Raw genomic sequence first — 16,923 nt, 5'->3', positions numbered from 1 at the left:
AATGCATTTTGTACTCAATGACTACTCTAATGGAGTGTTCTTTCTTGTTATTACTAAATTGATAGTTTGTCTTAAAATTTATGACATCTTAGATTCAGGGAAACTTGGTGTTTCCACGGTCTTCCAGACAGCTCAGGAACTGGGCCTGTGGGTGAGACCTGGCATTACAGTTAGCTGTGAGGACTTAGGCACATTGGAAGGGAAAGACCCGAACTGAAATTACAGATCCTAATACAATCAATATTGAAGAAGAGTGTTTCTAGTTCTCAGAAGCTTGTGCACTACTATGAGAGACAGGCTAAGAACAATGTCGTTTTCTGAGAAGATTGCCCAGCGTATACGAAGTGGTTGGTTCACTAAGACCACTTTTCCAACTGCTCATGCACTCTGTTGGTGGTAGGCAGAGTTGGTAAGTCTCCACCCTAGCACAGAGTTTCACTTGTCTTTCAAAGTCTGTAAGTTGGAAGGTGGAAAGTTGTGGAGTTTCATTGCCAAGTTCAGTGGAATACACTATACGCTCTGAAAATTTAGGGGATCAAGACTGAAAAGGACTAGAGAAGGATTGACAAGTTGGAGCTGGAGCTTAATGAATTTCAGTAGGTAAAGAGAGGCTTTTCAAGGGCTAATAAATGTGAAACTCTTGAGGGGGAAAAGAGCAAGGTGCATTCCTGCCATAGTGCCTTGTCTGGAACATTTCCTGATTCAACCCTGGAAGTCCTTATTTGGTTAATCAGGGGTTAAGTTGCAAAGGTAAGAATCTACTTGCAAATGGTTGAAATGTCACCATATGCTTCTCTCTGCCTTTTCCTCCTGACAGAATTAGAGCCTCAGCCTCTACGAGAATTTTCGAACAGAGCCGGAGCTTCATGCCAACATATTTTAACCATAGAGGCCTATTTCTTATCTTGCAAATCTTGTGCCAGAAAAGAGCTTGTGGAGTCGTTGTGGCACAAACAGACCGCTAAGGGCACAGAGCAGGATGAGCAGAGGGCGAACGGTGCACATCTCCCAGTGCTGGCCAGGGTGGAAAGGACGCTCTGGTGCTATTCCCCCAGGGGGAAGAGTCCCACACAAAGTGAAATCTCCAGGCATGCCCAATAATGGTGCAAAATTAAATTGGACTCTCCTTCTACCTTAAATCTAATTAATCTTCCTCTGCCATGTACTCACTCCACTAAAATATGGCATTAAAATGCCACCACTTTAGTTTGCGCTTTCTGGTAGCTTTCTATAAGCAGCAGTAATCTGATCCACCAGTTCATGAAATCCTAATATGGAATGACTTAGAAAAGTGAAAGGATTGGACGTCAGCAAATGAGTAACAAGACATCAACCGGGGAGTTTTAGATGCCAACAGTGGAGAAGCGGGCTCTTAGGGATAGAATTATCATTATTATTATTTGATTTGTTGTGCTGAGACCGAGAAATCATCTGTTGTGTTAGTTGTTAGTGGAATCACATGCTCCATGCACACACTTACATATTCTTGGGAATGATTTGTAGAAACAGCATGGCTTAAACCGGTCTATAATTGTCAGCAATTCATATTTAATTCTGAATTTGTTCTGGCTTTTGTTTTTCATCCATTTAGGTGTCAGATCTGCTGTTGTCTTGGGAAAAAATGTTTGCTTCAAAATCGAAATCAATTCCATCACTGATTCCAGTGTATCTTACAGCTTCAGGATAGAAGCACACAGGACTGAGCTAGTTGAACAAGGGTACATTTTATTACTTCTTTAAAATTAAGTTTCTATTAGAATCTTCTCCTCCTCTAGTGAGGAAATCCTAGACAAAACGTCTCTTGTATTTACTTGTTTTGCCCATGCCAGAACTACAAAAGGGAAACCATATTCTGGCAACAGTTGTCCTGAGAAGGAGAAATTGCAAAATACGCTAGCATGTTGAAACATTTAGAAATATACCACAAATATTTATGTATTATGGATTGTTTATATGTATATATACATATATGTGTTTGTATTATAATGACAGCATAAGGGCCAAGATTCCTACGTATTATAAAACCTGGATTTATCACCAACTCTAGTTTTGTCACATTGACTATAGAGAATGGACTAGAAATAATTATCCCCTTTAACTTTAGATTGCGTGATTTTATAATTTGTATATATTCTATCTGATCGACTTAATAAGGTGGAGAATATGAGCAAGTCATATGCAGGCTTTTGTTTTCCTCCCGAAGGCCAGGTATGTGAGGGTGTGTGAAGGGTGAGCTTCGAAAGGATTTTGTAGGTAAATAATTGCAACAAGATGACCATTGATGTCCATGTATGATTTGAAAGGACAGGAAATTATCTTATGCTTCTTTTTATTCCTTATAGAATTTCTTTCATTGCTTTGATTATTAAATATCCATAAAGTGATTGAAGGAAGAAAGGAATGCAAGAATTAAAAAAACCTGTTTATATCAAACAACATGTATAAATCTAAAACAAGGATCAGTCAGACAGTAAACACTTTAGGCTTTGCAGTTTATGGCGTCTCTGTTGCAACTATTCAACTTTGCCATTTTAGAGCAAAAACAGCTATAGACAATGTGTAAACAAATGAGTGTGGCTGTGTTTCAATAAAACTTTATTCACAAAAAGAGTCTGTAGACTGAATTTAGCCAATAAGTCATCGTTTGCCCATTGCTCATCTAAAGCATCAGGGGGAATCCTTTATTTTCAAAATAACTGATTCACTCAAAGGTATGTTGATGATTTGCAAGACTCCATTAGAGGGTCAGTCCAGAGGAATTTCTACTCACCTAAACCTTTCTACAGATAAGCCATCAATACATAGATGGTGTATAGCACCAGCCAGACTTTTGTGCTTTCTCTCCTCCCTGTCACTAGATTCCTATTGGCCTCACTGCATTTTATGTGCTGTCCCCATTTCCAGGCTAAATGAGGGGAAAGGGGTAGATGGCATAAGAGGACATTGAATTCGACTGCTGGCAGCTCACATAGTCTACCCGTTAGTCACTCTGGATTTCAAGCAGGGTGAATGCAGCATTCATTAATGCCCAGAGACGGCCCGGGCAAGGTCCAGACAGTCTGCTGGCAGAAAGAAAGCTAAAAGCAAAGGAAGGCTTGTGTCGATTGTCGTCTGCAGTTGTGAGTCTGAGAAATAGTAGCCATGAATCAGCTTGTCTGAGGCTCAGCTGTCTTTATTTGCAACAGTAAGGAAGATAATATTTTAAAAAGCTTTTAGGAATAAAATGAGTCTTAACCACTAGAGAGAAGAATCACATCGTGTCTGCAGCTACATTGCCTCGGGGTCTAATGATGATTCATTGTAAAATTAGACCAATTAGGCACCCTTCCCCAATTCTGTAGTCTTGAGAGAGTTGGATAAGATGATTGGGTCCCTTTGACTCACGGAATCCTAAAATAAAAGGGATCTCAGAGATCTTCTGGTCATGGGGTTATGGAATGTTAGAAGTATAAGACATCTTACTGGAGATCTGGTCAATCTCTTTATTTACAGAGGAGGAAACTGAGTCCTGATGAGGTAAGTGATTTTCAGTGATTCATAGCTAGTGGGTGGCAAAGGTAGAACTTGAGCCAGCACTCTTGATTCTGGGTTGATTGATTGATTCATTCATTAAGACAATTATTATTCATTCAACCAACGTAGTTTACAAATTGTTTCCCAAAGTGATTTTATCAGAGAATGCTTTCTGATTTTTCACAAGGATCGGAGAAGACCAGCATGCCCCAGACTCACTCAGGAATGGCTGTGATTACCCCACACCTGCAAGCTCTTCCAACTCCACCCACACATCCACTTTACAGGTGAGGAAAACGAGATCCAAAGAGTCTAGGTGGATTGGCTCCTGAGTTTGTCTGCATATCGGAAGGATCTAGGTAGGGATCTTTCAAAAATTCCAGAGCCTATGCCACATCCAGACCAATAAATCATAAGCTCTGGGAGCAAGGCATAGGCACCATATTTTTTGAAGTTTCCCAGGTGATTTCAATGTGCAGACAAGTTTTGGGAACCACTGGGCCAGATGACCTCTTCTTATGTCATACCTCATGTAGAAAGACTCATTGCCTATTGTGGGAGAAAAGGTCTTGGGGACATCAGAAGAAATAGAATAACATTTCTCAAAAGGAGGCCTTGCTTCATACACGCACACACAAACATATGCATACACACACACACACACATACTACAGGGTAGTTATGAAGAACAAATGAACCAATATAGGTGAAAGTGCTCTAGGAAACCAAAGGACTTATGTAATATAGTACTACTTCCTCTTAGAAGACACTCAAATTTCAATTAGCTGTGAATATTGTTTTATCTGTCTATTTACTTGGAAGACAATCACAAATTAGAGAATTAGTAAACATTCTAAAGCACTTAAGTTTTGAAAGAAGGTCTAAAATGATTTAATGCTTCTCCTGATATTTCTAATATTGCAGCTCTCTGACGACATCTCAATGAGCATCTATCTGTTGTGGGGCCCTAACTTAGCAGCCCACCTGCTCTGTCTGTCAGAAAGCTTTAATGTCGGTGCTCTTCAAAGATGATGGCAGGAGTTGGGTTCATTCATGCTTTATAAAAAATAATTTACTTGTGCTTGCTTGAAAACCAAAACCCAAAAGCCACTTTTAGAAGAAATTGTGTTTCTACTATATTTTAAAATCTCAAGTTATATTTCAGTGTATCCAGCCAAAAATGATGCAGGATAGGGGCCGGCCTGGAGGCGTAGTGGTTAAGCTCCTGCACTCTGCTTCAGTGGCCCAGGTTGGCCAGTTCAGATCCTGGGCACAGATACGGCACCGCTCATCAAGCCATGCTGTGGCAGCATCCCACATAGAAAGACTGGAATGACTTACAACTAGGATATACAACTATGTGCTGGGGTTTGGGGGAGGAAAAAAAAGAGAAATATTGGCAACAGATGTTTGCTCAGGGCCAGACTTCCTCACACACACATATACACACACTCACAAAAGATGCAGGATATGTCATAACTGAGCTGCCTCCTTTAACTTGACGCCTTTGCATACAAAACTTGTTACTACGTCCACTCAAATACCATATATAATTCTTTTTCTTGATTTTCAAATCTTCCCCTCCCAGGTAAAGTTGGGCAATAGGTGACCTTGGATAATAAGCTAAAGTGGAAGATTATGGTACTGCATTAAATGTTTCAATTTGAATGAAATTCCAGGTGAATTTTTCAGGTGGAAGTTTCTAGATTGCAGTCTTGGGGCCTTTCAGAATTTGCTCACTTTCTTCGGATCACGACGAGAGCTCTCTGGTCCTTGCCCACCTGACTCATTTCAGCTGCCACTATTTGCCACTCCACTTTAGGCTCTAGCTCATTTACTTGAGGCTCATCCTCTCATCCCATGAGATCTTGGTCCTTCCAGAAGTAAGGCAGAGAAGTGGGACCCCCTTACCCCACAGTTGTTTCTCTAAAACCAATTAACTGTCTTAACACAGTCAAATGCGTTCTTGTTCCCGGTGACTTGAAGCTGTGGTTGCACTGTGAGTACACTATTCTTACTTAAATTGCATTTAATTCGGACGATTTGAAGAGTTTATGGAAGGAGCTAAGTGACTCCCCATTTCCAGCCACCTTTGGTGTATTCTCTCCTATAGAAGTTTGGAACTGAAGGCAAAATAAAGTCTTCTTTCACCTCTTCGTTTTTATACCCATATTCACAGATCTTGCTTTCTGTGGGAAATGTTTTGTGGGATTTAGGAAAGAGCCAAGAAATGCCTGTTCTGAAAACAGAAGGACTCAGTCAACAAGGAAAGAGCTAGAGCCTTCGTAAACAGAAAATCTCAAAGCATCGAAAATCTCTTCTATTGTCGTAGTGACAGACCTAACAAAATAAACAGACCAGGATGTTCCATTGCGGTGGCAGAAATACCACTTGAAAATCCTGGGAAAGTGACCACGGGAAGAGCTCTCCCAAGGACAGTCACTCAAGTTAGGAGAGGATAGGAGGGCAGGGAAGATAGGCTGCCCGTCAGGAGAAAGGAAAAGGGCTGACAACATCTCCGCTCCTATCCAAAAAGGCCCAGCGTTTGCTTCTCTGAGACTTGAGCCAGCATTTACGTTGATAAAACTTCTACATTAACCAAGAGACAGGTCTTTTTTTTATCTTCAGTTTTGTATGTGCCTGACACCCCAAGGTATCCATGTAGCCACTGAGTATTTTCATCCTATGGCCAATAGATGTTGTTCCTAGAAATCATATGTTCTCAGATGCTTCTACTTCTGGAGCACCATTTGTAGGCTCATGTTAACAAAAAATGAACAACCATAATATATTTCTGTGGGTGAGAGTGGAAACAGACAGGAGGGAGGGAGAGAGATGGAGATGCTCCACACTAAAAGACAGAAATCAACAAAAGAATTTTTAGGTAGCATTTCTGTCAACAGAATGGAGCATGATGGTCTGTTTATTTTAATAGGTCTGTCACTCAGACAACAGAATATATCTTCAACGTTTTGGGAATTTCTTTTTATGAAGGCATAGCTCTTCCTTTATTGGACTAGTCCTTTGGTTTTAAGAGCAACATTTCTTGGCTCTTTTTTCCTAAATCCCACAGACAGAAATTGAGGGACTACTAAGTGCCAAGCATGAAATAGGTGAAGATGAACTCATGAGACTCATCGCTACATATGAACAATTCAAACACCCCTGCTCTTTGTTTTTAAGGACATCCATACTCCTTGTTTTAGTAAACAATGTCAAGGTTTTTAAGAGAGTTGCTTCCTAGCAAACATTTTGAGCCATTTTCTTTGGTGGATGTCAAAAACGTGCCTGAGGGCTTTGGAATATCTCTTTGTAGCATCATTACCAAAATGCTGCCTGAAAATTGATTTGTCGCTCTCTCTGAGACTAGTGGCACTTGTTTTCTGTTGTTTCTGTTGTCTGTACATGCATGCGTGCGTGTGTGTGTATTAGTGTTTTCCTAGCTTATTTATCTAGGAGCTTTATTTTTTTTTTAATCATCTGGGAACATCATCTGTTATTAGAGATTCCAACAAGAGAAATTCATACTGAGGTCAACAACACAGGTATGGTAAGTTCACTTTTTTTGCAGAAGACGCATTCCATGCTTTGTTTTCTAATATGTCTGGGCCATAGAACCATTACTGGGTTTTTTATTTAAATTTTTTCCTGTTGGGTCAAGATAGGGCAAGGAACATCCCATGGCATGCATAATCATAACTGAAGCCCATATTTCTGCCCTTGACTCACGTCCAGCTTTTCCTCCACTCACAGTCTCCTTTCTCTCTTTTGCTGCAAGGAAACCTATTGAAGCTACTCTTATGAAATATTATGGCACCTGAGAACTGACAATACGAGGAACTTTGTCCAGGTCCTTTTATTGTAGCCTTGATTGGTTTGGGAATCATCCCTGTGAACCTTCAAAAGAGATATAGCAAAACCACTGGATGAGTCTTTAAGGAGGACAGGATGATCTAACCCACATATATCACCAGCTGCCTTCATCACAGGTCTTCCTGCACGTGTAATTTGCAATATATGTCCCTGCATGATATGGGAAACAGCCATTAAAAGTAATTTGGCTTCTTGCTGGGGTCTATGAATTTAAGTGATATGAATGTGTTCATTCTTTTATGCAACAATTAATGATTGAGAGCCTGGGTATCAGGCCCAGCAGACAAGGAGTGGCTCTGCCTACAAATTAGCAAGACGCCCTCAGCCCAGGAGTCTGGGAAACTGTTCCAGTATTTCTGGAGTCAGAGAGAGCTGAGTTCACCTTCCCCAGATCTGCCATTTAATTAATGTGGAACCATTAGCAATGGACTTAAGTTCTATAGATCTCAATTTTCCCACTGAGAAGGTAAGAAGAATAGTGCTCGCTCACAGGGATAGAATGAAACTTAAATGACATACTATATGTAGAAGGTCTAGAACAAGCCAGGATATCAACAGAAGTTGGTTCCTTTTCTCTTAGCATGGTTGTCTTTTTATCCTGTAATTAATAGGAAGGTCCTCTCTATCCCTCTATTTGACCTTATTTTGGTCAATAACAGACATGAGGAGAGATTCAAGTCTCCTAGAAGCAAGACCCATTGGCCTTCAATTGCCCACAGATATTTCAATGCCTTAAAAGGAGCTCAGTGCTCATGAAAAGGAGAAAGGGATGCTGCTTCAGACCAGAGTGCATTTACTGCTCTCTGCTCCCTGTAATTTAAAGGGTTAATTTGCTTTCATGTTGCTCCCACTGAGAGCCACTGTTATTACGGGATGCAGGTTCCCACAAAAATAAAGAGATGCTTTTCTCAAAGCATAAACTGGCAAGACCATAGTTAATTTCCATGAGAGTCAAAAGAGCAAAACTCTGGGTAAGTCTTTGAAAATCCACTTGGGACACTTTATGTCCAAGAGACGGTGCTTGAAAGACAGGAATCCCATACCTTGAATTCACTTTCCCATGAAAGGCAGCTGAAGTTACTGCAGGAAACAGAAAGCAATTTACCTTTACCCCAACCAACCCTCCCCCACGGTTCCAACCTCCTCTCGCCCACTCCAGTTCACCACCTGAGAAATCCTGGCACTGGGACGTAACTTTCTTTAACTCTTTGCTACTCAAAGTGTGGTCCATGGGCTGGCAGCTTTGGTCTCACCTGGGATCTTGTTAACAGTGCGGAGTCTTGGGCCCCACCCAGACATGCTGAATCAAAATCCACATTTTCACAAGATCCTCAGGGATTCTCATGCACCGTGGAGATGGGGGAAGTGGCCTTTAAGTGGAGTCCACGTGGATGGGCCACGTAAAGCTGTGTTTCTTAGTCTTGGAAAGGCTGATCGAACCTCTGTTTATTGTGGGTCTTTTATGTCTATTTTCCTGTTGTAAAAAAATATTTAGCACAAAGGAACATCATAACACCAAAGCCTTCGTATGGGGAATACAGACTCTGAGAGTTTTAGAATTGTGAATTGTTTACCACTGGTCTTATAGTATATCTAGGCCGCCTGGAAACCTGCATGTACATGCAGTGGCATTTTTGGCTTTATAATGTCATTGTCTAATGGGGATTATATCACTCTTATTTGTGAGTAACACAGGCCAGTTTTGAAAACCATACTTTACTTTTGTTGTCTTGCAACAGTGGTTTTATGTAGGCCTCTGGGTAAAGTAGATGCTGTTTGGCCAACCTAAACTCCAACAAGAAAACCAAAGGGTGAAAAAAATCCAAATAAAATTTAAACACAGTCAGATGTTAGGGATACCCTGGAAAACTCTAAGGTAAGGGTTTTTTAAAATTTGTTTTTTGGTTGTTTTTTAAACTAAGATGAGGATGTGGATTAATAAAATACTGTTGAGCATGTAAAATATGCAGTTAATGGTCTGAGTATAATTATATCATGAAGTATAATTATATCATGAAGTCATGGATTTCTGACTCATTTGTAAACATCATTTATTAGCAAATAATGTTGAGCATTGGCCATATGCAAATTATGCTACAAGGTCTCTTGAGGAATATGAAATAAAGACATTTTGCCTTCATGAGCTTCCTGTGACTAGAGGAAATGAAGGTGTTGATGGCTCATCATTACCTATTACCCAAGAGGGCTATATGAGTAATGCAGGGAAAAAGGAGGGATGCAGAAGGAGGAGAGCTGAATTCTGGTCAGGATCAGTGGACAGAACCCCATCACCAAAGTATCACCAGGGGGAGTAATTAACCAGAGACTCGGCCCACTGTCTACTCTGTCCCTACCTTTCTGAGCCTACGCATGACAAGCCCTGCACGTTCCATCACCCAGGAAAGGGCAAAGAGGGGAGCCTTCTGGCTGGATTAGGGACAGAACCCTTCCACTCATGGGAAATAGGAGAAGAGAGTTGGCGGACATGGGCTGCGACCCCCTGACAGACGCGTCCCTTCACACTGTGCCATAATGTGGCCCGGTATGCTTTGAAGGCCTCACATGGCGGTGGTCTTGACATGTCTTTCAGTGGACACTGATTTTTATCACCAATCCATAACAAACTATTTTGCCGACAGAAGAAAAAGGAGGGAGGGGGCAGGGGAGAAGAGTCGGGTAGCTGATAACAGTCTGCATTTAGAAAGGGCTTAGAAAGATCGGTATAAGCATACTTCAGGGACCTCAGCTGGCTGCCAGCTAGCTGCCTGGGGATTTTCACGTGTGCACAGTGAGGGACCAAAATGATACACTGTGCTCTGAGTTCCTAGCTATTAAGGAAAGCTCTCACAGACACGAAACTAACTTGTAATGCTCAATATTTACATCAATTTATACACGTATAAACAATTGTCAAAGCTCGTGGAACTGTATACCTTAAATCTGTGCACTTTACCTCATATTGATTAGCTCTCAATAAAAATAAATTAATTAAATGACTTAGCTGGGAAGTGGTAATGAGGGGAAGGAATGGGGGTTATATGAAACATGACGGCCTGTCATCAATAGTTGTTAAAACTGAATGATGGTGAGTACGTGGGGGTCCCTTTAACATTCTTTCTTTAAAACAGAAAGTCAAGGAAGTGGTTATTTTGAAGTTAGAAGACTGGTTTCCCTTTACAGGGCGGGGAGGCGGGAGTACTCAGAGAGGGCACAGGGGAGCTGGCAGCGTCTGTTTCTGGAAGGGGAAGGGGGTCCCTGGGTGTTTGCTTTGTGATAAATCAGCGAGCTGTATATCATTGCTTCCTGTAGGTATGCTACATTTCACAGTAAAAGGTTTTCAAACTGTTGGACCACAAAAGATACAATAAAATACACATATAAAAATACATGCATGTGAATTAATTGAAGGATTATACATCACAAGCATTCCTAGGCACTATTTTGTGCATAAATTGGAGTATACAAGAAAGAGAGGAACATAAATCCCTCTCCCCTCCCCAGCCTACTGCCCCCTGATGGTCTCTAAGAGAACAATAGATGCTCAATCATCACCCAGGAGGAGAGAGAGCTTAATAAAAATATTCTGCATCTTGGGATGTTTCCTAGCCTGGGCCCCTCTAATCACACAGTTTTCATCTCCTTCCTTGGAAATAGGAGCCAATAAGCACTTTCTCACTTAAGTTTAAACAAATCCAGCATGCCCCAGGTCCTTTGCACTTGCTGTGGCCTTTGCCTGAGACTTGGTTCCACTGAAACATGGGTTGCTTACTTCCTCATTTGCTTCAGCACCTGCCTGCAGAAGGGCAGGGATTTGGTCAGTTCTATTCACTGCACCTACAAGAGCGCCTGGTACATAATTGGTTCTCACTAAACGTTTGCTGAATTAATCAAATAACTAAAATGGGAGAGATGGGAATAGAAAATGAAATTAAAAAGTCAGTCTTTGGTATAACAAATTCATTTTTTACCACTGGCCTTGTGGCTAAAGAATCTATTTTATCTCATTCCATACTTTTTACGCTTTAGTTTGTAACTGCTGCAGGTGGAATACATTTGGAATGTTGTGGGATGTGGTGCCCAACCTGGGATCCATCCTTGTTTGTGCCATGGATTTAATCAGAACTCATGTTCTGAATTCCAGACACCACCATGTGAACCAGCCCTTGAAAGGCGACCTCTCACTGTGTTAGAACCATACCTCAAGTCACCCCCAGGTCGAGCTGTGTATTCCACAGGCACTCTCCAGATTTCTATCACTGCAATCATTACACCAGTTAAAGGACATATTTTTAAGCTGATATCCTGCTGTTGTTATGAAGAGAATTGATTCTAATTGCCAGTTTCCTGCATTTTTCTTAAACATTTAGCCTTCGCAAGAAAAAAAATCTCACGATGAAAATTCCACACGTTACTAGGATTACTTCATAAACAGAACATTCTCGACTTTGGAATTCCCCACAGACTCTGAACTAAGCTTACCCATACAGAAAAACCTGAATTCATTTTGAAATGGGAGGAAAGCAGGGCAAAATGTTATCTTTGAGCTGTGACATTTGGCTTCCAGTGGACACACAAAGTGGAGACACATCAAATGTCAAATACGCTGATAATGGACAGGAAGTACCGCTGTCGAAATGGCAAGCTCGACCTTCGCTGGCAGCAAAACCTTGGATGAAACACAACTGCTCCAACCTCAAGTCACCCAGGGAGTGAGCAAAGCTGGGCCTGGAGGTGAGGATGCGGGATCATGATGCTTGAGGATCTCAGGACATCTCACAGACAACCAGACTGAAGTCTGGCCAACGGGGAGGGCCCAGAGTATTTATCCATTGTTGTGAGATGAGCAAGGCAGAAAAATAGTTCCTGCTTCTAAGTCTTCCCTGGCTGCATTATCAGGAAAACAAGACAATATAATACAGAAATAAAATACAGAAACTTCCTCTTTGCCATCATTTTGAATCTGTCCTGGCATAGATTTGCACTGACATCAGCTCCCAGTGGATCCAATATGAAATTTATCTTCATAGAAATGTGACCTCTGGCTGCCAGTGGACTACACAATATAGCCAACAATGGGGCAAATAAAGATAAAGAAGTTTGTGCAGGACAAATGCTCCATTTCCTATCCACAGCTTTATAATTCCTCTGTCCCAGGAATGAATAGAAAATAAATGGATGCAGGCAGCCATGGAGAATCTCTACTGTGTTATCTCATGCTCCTCACAATGATAACGCAGATAATCTTCTTGCACAGATTGGGAGAGGAGATGACTAGCTGCTATTGCTATGAGTAAATTACATGTGATATACACAAGGTGGGCAGGCAGAAATCCTCATAAAATGTTCTATTCAACTCACTAGGTTTGTGCACTGAAGACATTATTCTGTTTTCACAGTCAGGGTTCAGGAAATGATTGTGTGTGCGCACGTGTGTGTGTGTGTGTGTGTGTGTGTGTGAATGATTTACGATCTTTCAAGCGTCAGACTTACTGTTTTGCTTAGCCATTCTTTTTAAACACCAGTTGGATTTTAATTAAATCACATATGTTTTGGACTCAACACATATGTATATTTTACTTTGAGTATCTTTGGGTTATGGTTTAATAACTTTGGTCTTATTTTGCCCTGGTGGATGTTTTGGCTTTTCCTATTAATGTCTTGCATTTATACAGCTGTTTTCAAAGCAGCTGTGAAATATTTTTAAAATTTCTTCCCAAGGGGAAGAAACTTAGTATAAGCAATATAGAAAAAGAAAAAAAAAAGACAAACATTCTTCTATGGAGTTCTGTCAATGTATTTCAGATACACCAGGAAATCAGCTAAGCTAAGCAAACAAAGACATTTTATGTGGCAAGAACAAAGTAATAGCCTTTTTACTTCAATAAATCACTGTCAGAATTGTCCTAAAGCAATTTGATTGGAGGAATAGACTTTGGGGAAATCCTCCTTCCCAAAATATCCACCTTATCTGTCTTTTCCAGATAGCTGAAATTCCACTGTTTGAGAAGGCTGCTATAAAGCCAAGGGGGGGCAAACATCTCTGCGAAAGGAGGAGCCACTGAAGTATTTACACTTCGGGGTGAGGTGTTTAATCAAATGTGATAACTAACTGGGATGTGTTTTTCTTGTGAAGCCACTGATTTACAAGAGGGAAGGGGTGTCAAGATAGCGGTGGGGGGGCCTGACAGTGAAGGTAGGAAAGTGTTAAAGACGAAAGTCAACATCCTCCTAATATATTGAGAGTTGTATGTTTTCATCCGTGGGTCTGTGCAGTTAAACATCTGCCTGAGATTCTCACAGTGGAAGTTGGGCATAAAAGAATCATGGGATGTGGCATCTTTTTCCAATTACCTAAGATTTCTCTTCACCCCAGTATTTCTGAAGTTGAGCCCTGTTTAGTTACTAGAAGGATGTTCCTGATGGAATTGTTCTGTGCATATGAGCAAGGAGGAGGCAGAAGAAAGTGTGACAATCACTCTTCAAGCTTATCCATTTGTCTGTCATTAAAATAATTTAAGCCCCGATGGAACATTGCTACCCGGGAGCTGGCAAAGAGTTCCCCAGCTCTGTACCTCTAAGAGGAAAGAAAGGGGTATTGCAGTAGTAATTTTTAAGGGTACTTTGGCTTCTTCTATGGGCAACTTCCTCTCTGTTTCCAGTCTCACTCTTCCTTCTCCCATGGCATACATGTTACCATATGGCCAAGGAGAAGGCAGAGCTACCATTGGGCATTGGGGGAGCACCGGACCTTGTCTCAGAGAAGGGCAGCACTGCTGTTATGTGATGGGCAGATCCAGTTTTGAGGATTCAGGAGCTACGGGCTTAGGGTGAGTTGTTTGGCCTCCTTGAGCTCTGGGAATCTATCAGTAAGGGGAGATTTCCATTTACCTCATAATTTCAGCCAGTCACATGTTAGCTTGACAATTTTCCTATCTCTATGAACCACACGTATTCACTTATATACTTTTAACTTCATTTCTTTCACTTCTTTAACTCAAATAAAAACTAAGCTCACCTCATACCCACTTCTTCCTTCAAAGTACTTACTACTGTTTTTGATTATGTTTATTTGTGTGCCTGGCATATTGGACATGATCAAGAAAAATTGCTCAATTTTACTTGTTCAGTGTTGTCAAAGAATAATTATTTTGCTTTGTTTTTCAAAAAGTTAAAACATGACTCACCTACAAATATAGAATGAACATGTGTTAAAGATTTCAAATTCATTATCAGGGGATCAGGATCATGGAAAACTAGTTCCAAAGAGAAATAGAAAGTCAGAGGTTATTACAGGCATTTGACAAAGATGGACTAAGATGTCTAGGTTAGATACAAAAGAAGTTAATATCCCACAGGGCAATCAGACAGTCAGCCTAAGGTTCCATGGTGTAGTGGTTATCACATCTGCTTTACATGCAGGGGATCCTGGGTTCGATTCCCAGTGGAACCACAAGATTACTTATATTTCCATTCAAACAATCACTTTAAGGATTACCTTTTCTACTAGATGGAAGACTCTTGCATCTCTACTGGATGAAAATCAACATTGTCTGTCTTTGTTACTAGGTGGTGAATCTGATGAGAGCAAAGTTCATTGTCCTTTATTTTACTCAAGTTAATTAATCTTACAAAGAAACTCTGTCATATCCATAAATGGAGAACCAGCATTACTTTCCATCAAGCCGAGTAACACCCTGCAGTTAGCACCACAGGGCAGGGATGTGTTCAACAGAAAGATGCAAGCAAAGCACAAAGATTTCCTTAATGTTCGTAAAGCATACAGTTTACTAGCCACAGCTCTGCAGAGGAGGCACAGAGAGCCTCCTCACAGAAGGGCACACTTCCCTGGCCTTCACTTGTGCATCATTGAAAGTGTCTGCTTTCTGGGACACCGGCTAAAGCCGAAGTCCTTTTCCCAGTTGGACCATGCTCTTATTAAGCTTAGGTTTTAGGTTGGTTTGAGTTCTATTCCAGCAGTCAACATAAAACCATTACAGTGAATACTGTTGTCTGCCAAAGGCTCTTGATCTGGCGCTTGTTCTCTCTTTGTTACAGAGAGAGATTAGCAAGTGTTAGGGAGGTGTTGAGGACATCCTAGCACCACACTGAGACTGTCCTCATGACGTTAGCAGAGTGATTGACAAAGAATAAAAAGGGGGTAACCATCTCACTAAGTGATTCTAATTTTTCTCATAGCACATCTGTTCCACATATTGAGAAACACTGGGCTAGCAATAATGGCTAACACTCTCTCATGCTCGAACATTCTTGTTATTATTATAAGAAAGCATTCTAGAGATGAAAGAGACTTTAGTGAGCTTCTAATCCAAGACTTTGGAGAAAAGGTTCTGCTATGTAACATAAGGATGGAGATTAACATTCATGACTTCTAACTACAGTCCACTGGTCCTGCCAATCTAACTATGGCTTCTCCTGGCAAATTTAAGGGTAGGTTTCTTTCTTTACATTGAGTTTGATTTCTGGATTAATGGGTCTAGTCATAGTGAGACTGGTTATGGTAACAGGAGTGGGGGACTTCTGAGAATGCTGGGAGGAATCCCAGTAGGCAGTAGTGAAAGCATTCCAATCTCCATCCCTCACTATCTGTGTAATCTTGGGTAAATTATTTCACCTCTTTGAAGGTCAGTTTCCTCATCTGTAAAATGGGCATGGTATTCGGGCTTCTCTCATTGAGTTACTGTGAAGATTAAATGTGTAAACAAAACGCGCTAAAAGAATGTCTGGCACATCATCAGCGCTGGATACATGTAAGAGGCTGTTGTCATTGGCCTGCCTACCTCTCAGCTGGTCCCATTTCTCCTTTCATTCTCACCCTACAGCTATCCTCGTTGGTTTTAGAAAATAGCATTTATATAGTACACAAGGTCACATTCTTCTCCCCATGTTGGCAGAGCAGCCTACCAGAGAGAAAAGCTCCTGCTTGCTTGAGAACTAAATTTCAAATGAATTGTGGTTTTTTAAAGGAAACAATGAATATTTAAGTAAAGAACCCCAACCAGCGTTTATTTGTGTAGGACAAAGTGATGGCAAATAAGCAAGAATTGAGGAGTGCAGTAAACACGGAGAAACTGGCTGAAGGCAGGGCAAGTGAGTGAAAGAGATATAAAGATGGAAAAAGAGATTTTAACTGAATCAAGAAATAAAGGGAATTTATAAGTTGTCTTTGAATAAACAAAGTTTGAGGATCACTAACGCATGACCGTTGGACACTTTCAGTAGGAAGCACCAAGATTCCCCAAACAAGTGTTATGAATACTCCCAATCCAGTAGTGGCCTTAGATAATCGGGAAATTCGTGATGGAATCTGCTGATTTTTAAGGAAGGAATTCAGCCAGATCTTCTGACCTAAACAGAGGACCTTTCTCCATTTCAAAAATTTCATTAAAAAACATTTATGGTATGATTGCTATGTTCCAAACCCTATGGTAGGAGCTTCCCTCAAGGAGTTTATAATTGAATGAGTGAAAAACAGAACACATGAAAAAGCAGTGGGAATGTTAAATATTTTGACAGAGCT

At 40.8% G+C, this 16,923-nt stretch overlaps 1 long non-coding RNA gene and 1 other non-coding gene across 5 annotated transcripts in view; both read left to right on the top strand.

Moving 5' to 3' along the window:
- The window catches only part of LOC103553847 (uncharacterized), a 54,644-nt gene extending 41,497 nt beyond the window's left edge, over positions 1 to 13,147 (top strand). For 2 of the 4 annotated variants that reach the window (XR_011530970.1, XR_011530969.1), the window contains exons 4-6: positions 1,592 to 1,718; positions 3,701 to 3,800; positions 11,527 to 12,944. This is a non-coding gene — a long non-coding RNA (uncharacterized lncRNA). Of the gene's footprint in view, positions 1 to 1,591; positions 1,719 to 3,700; positions 3,801 to 11,526 lie in introns of all 4 variants that reach the window. The other 2 variants (XR_011530968.1, XR_545562.2) reach the window with 2 other exon arrangements.
- A 1,615-nt stretch (positions 13,148 to 14,762) lies between these two features.
- TRNAV-UAC (transfer RNA valine (anticodon UAC)) lies at positions 14,763 to 14,835 on the top strand. Its single transcript has one exon. It is a non-coding gene; the product is annotated as a tRNA-Val (tRNA).
- Positions 14,836 to 16,923: the final 2,088 nt, after the last annotated feature.

The sequence above is a fragment of the Equus przewalskii genome, chromosome 21 (assembly GCF_037783145.1).
Source record: "Equus przewalskii isolate Varuska chromosome 21, EquPr2, whole genome shotgun sequence".
Taxonomy (NCBI): domain Eukaryota; kingdom Metazoa; phylum Chordata; class Mammalia; order Perissodactyla; family Equidae; genus Equus; species Equus przewalskii.
The sequence above is the reverse complement of the archived record's forward strand: the minus strand, read 5'-3'. Positions and strand labels throughout refer to the sequence as shown.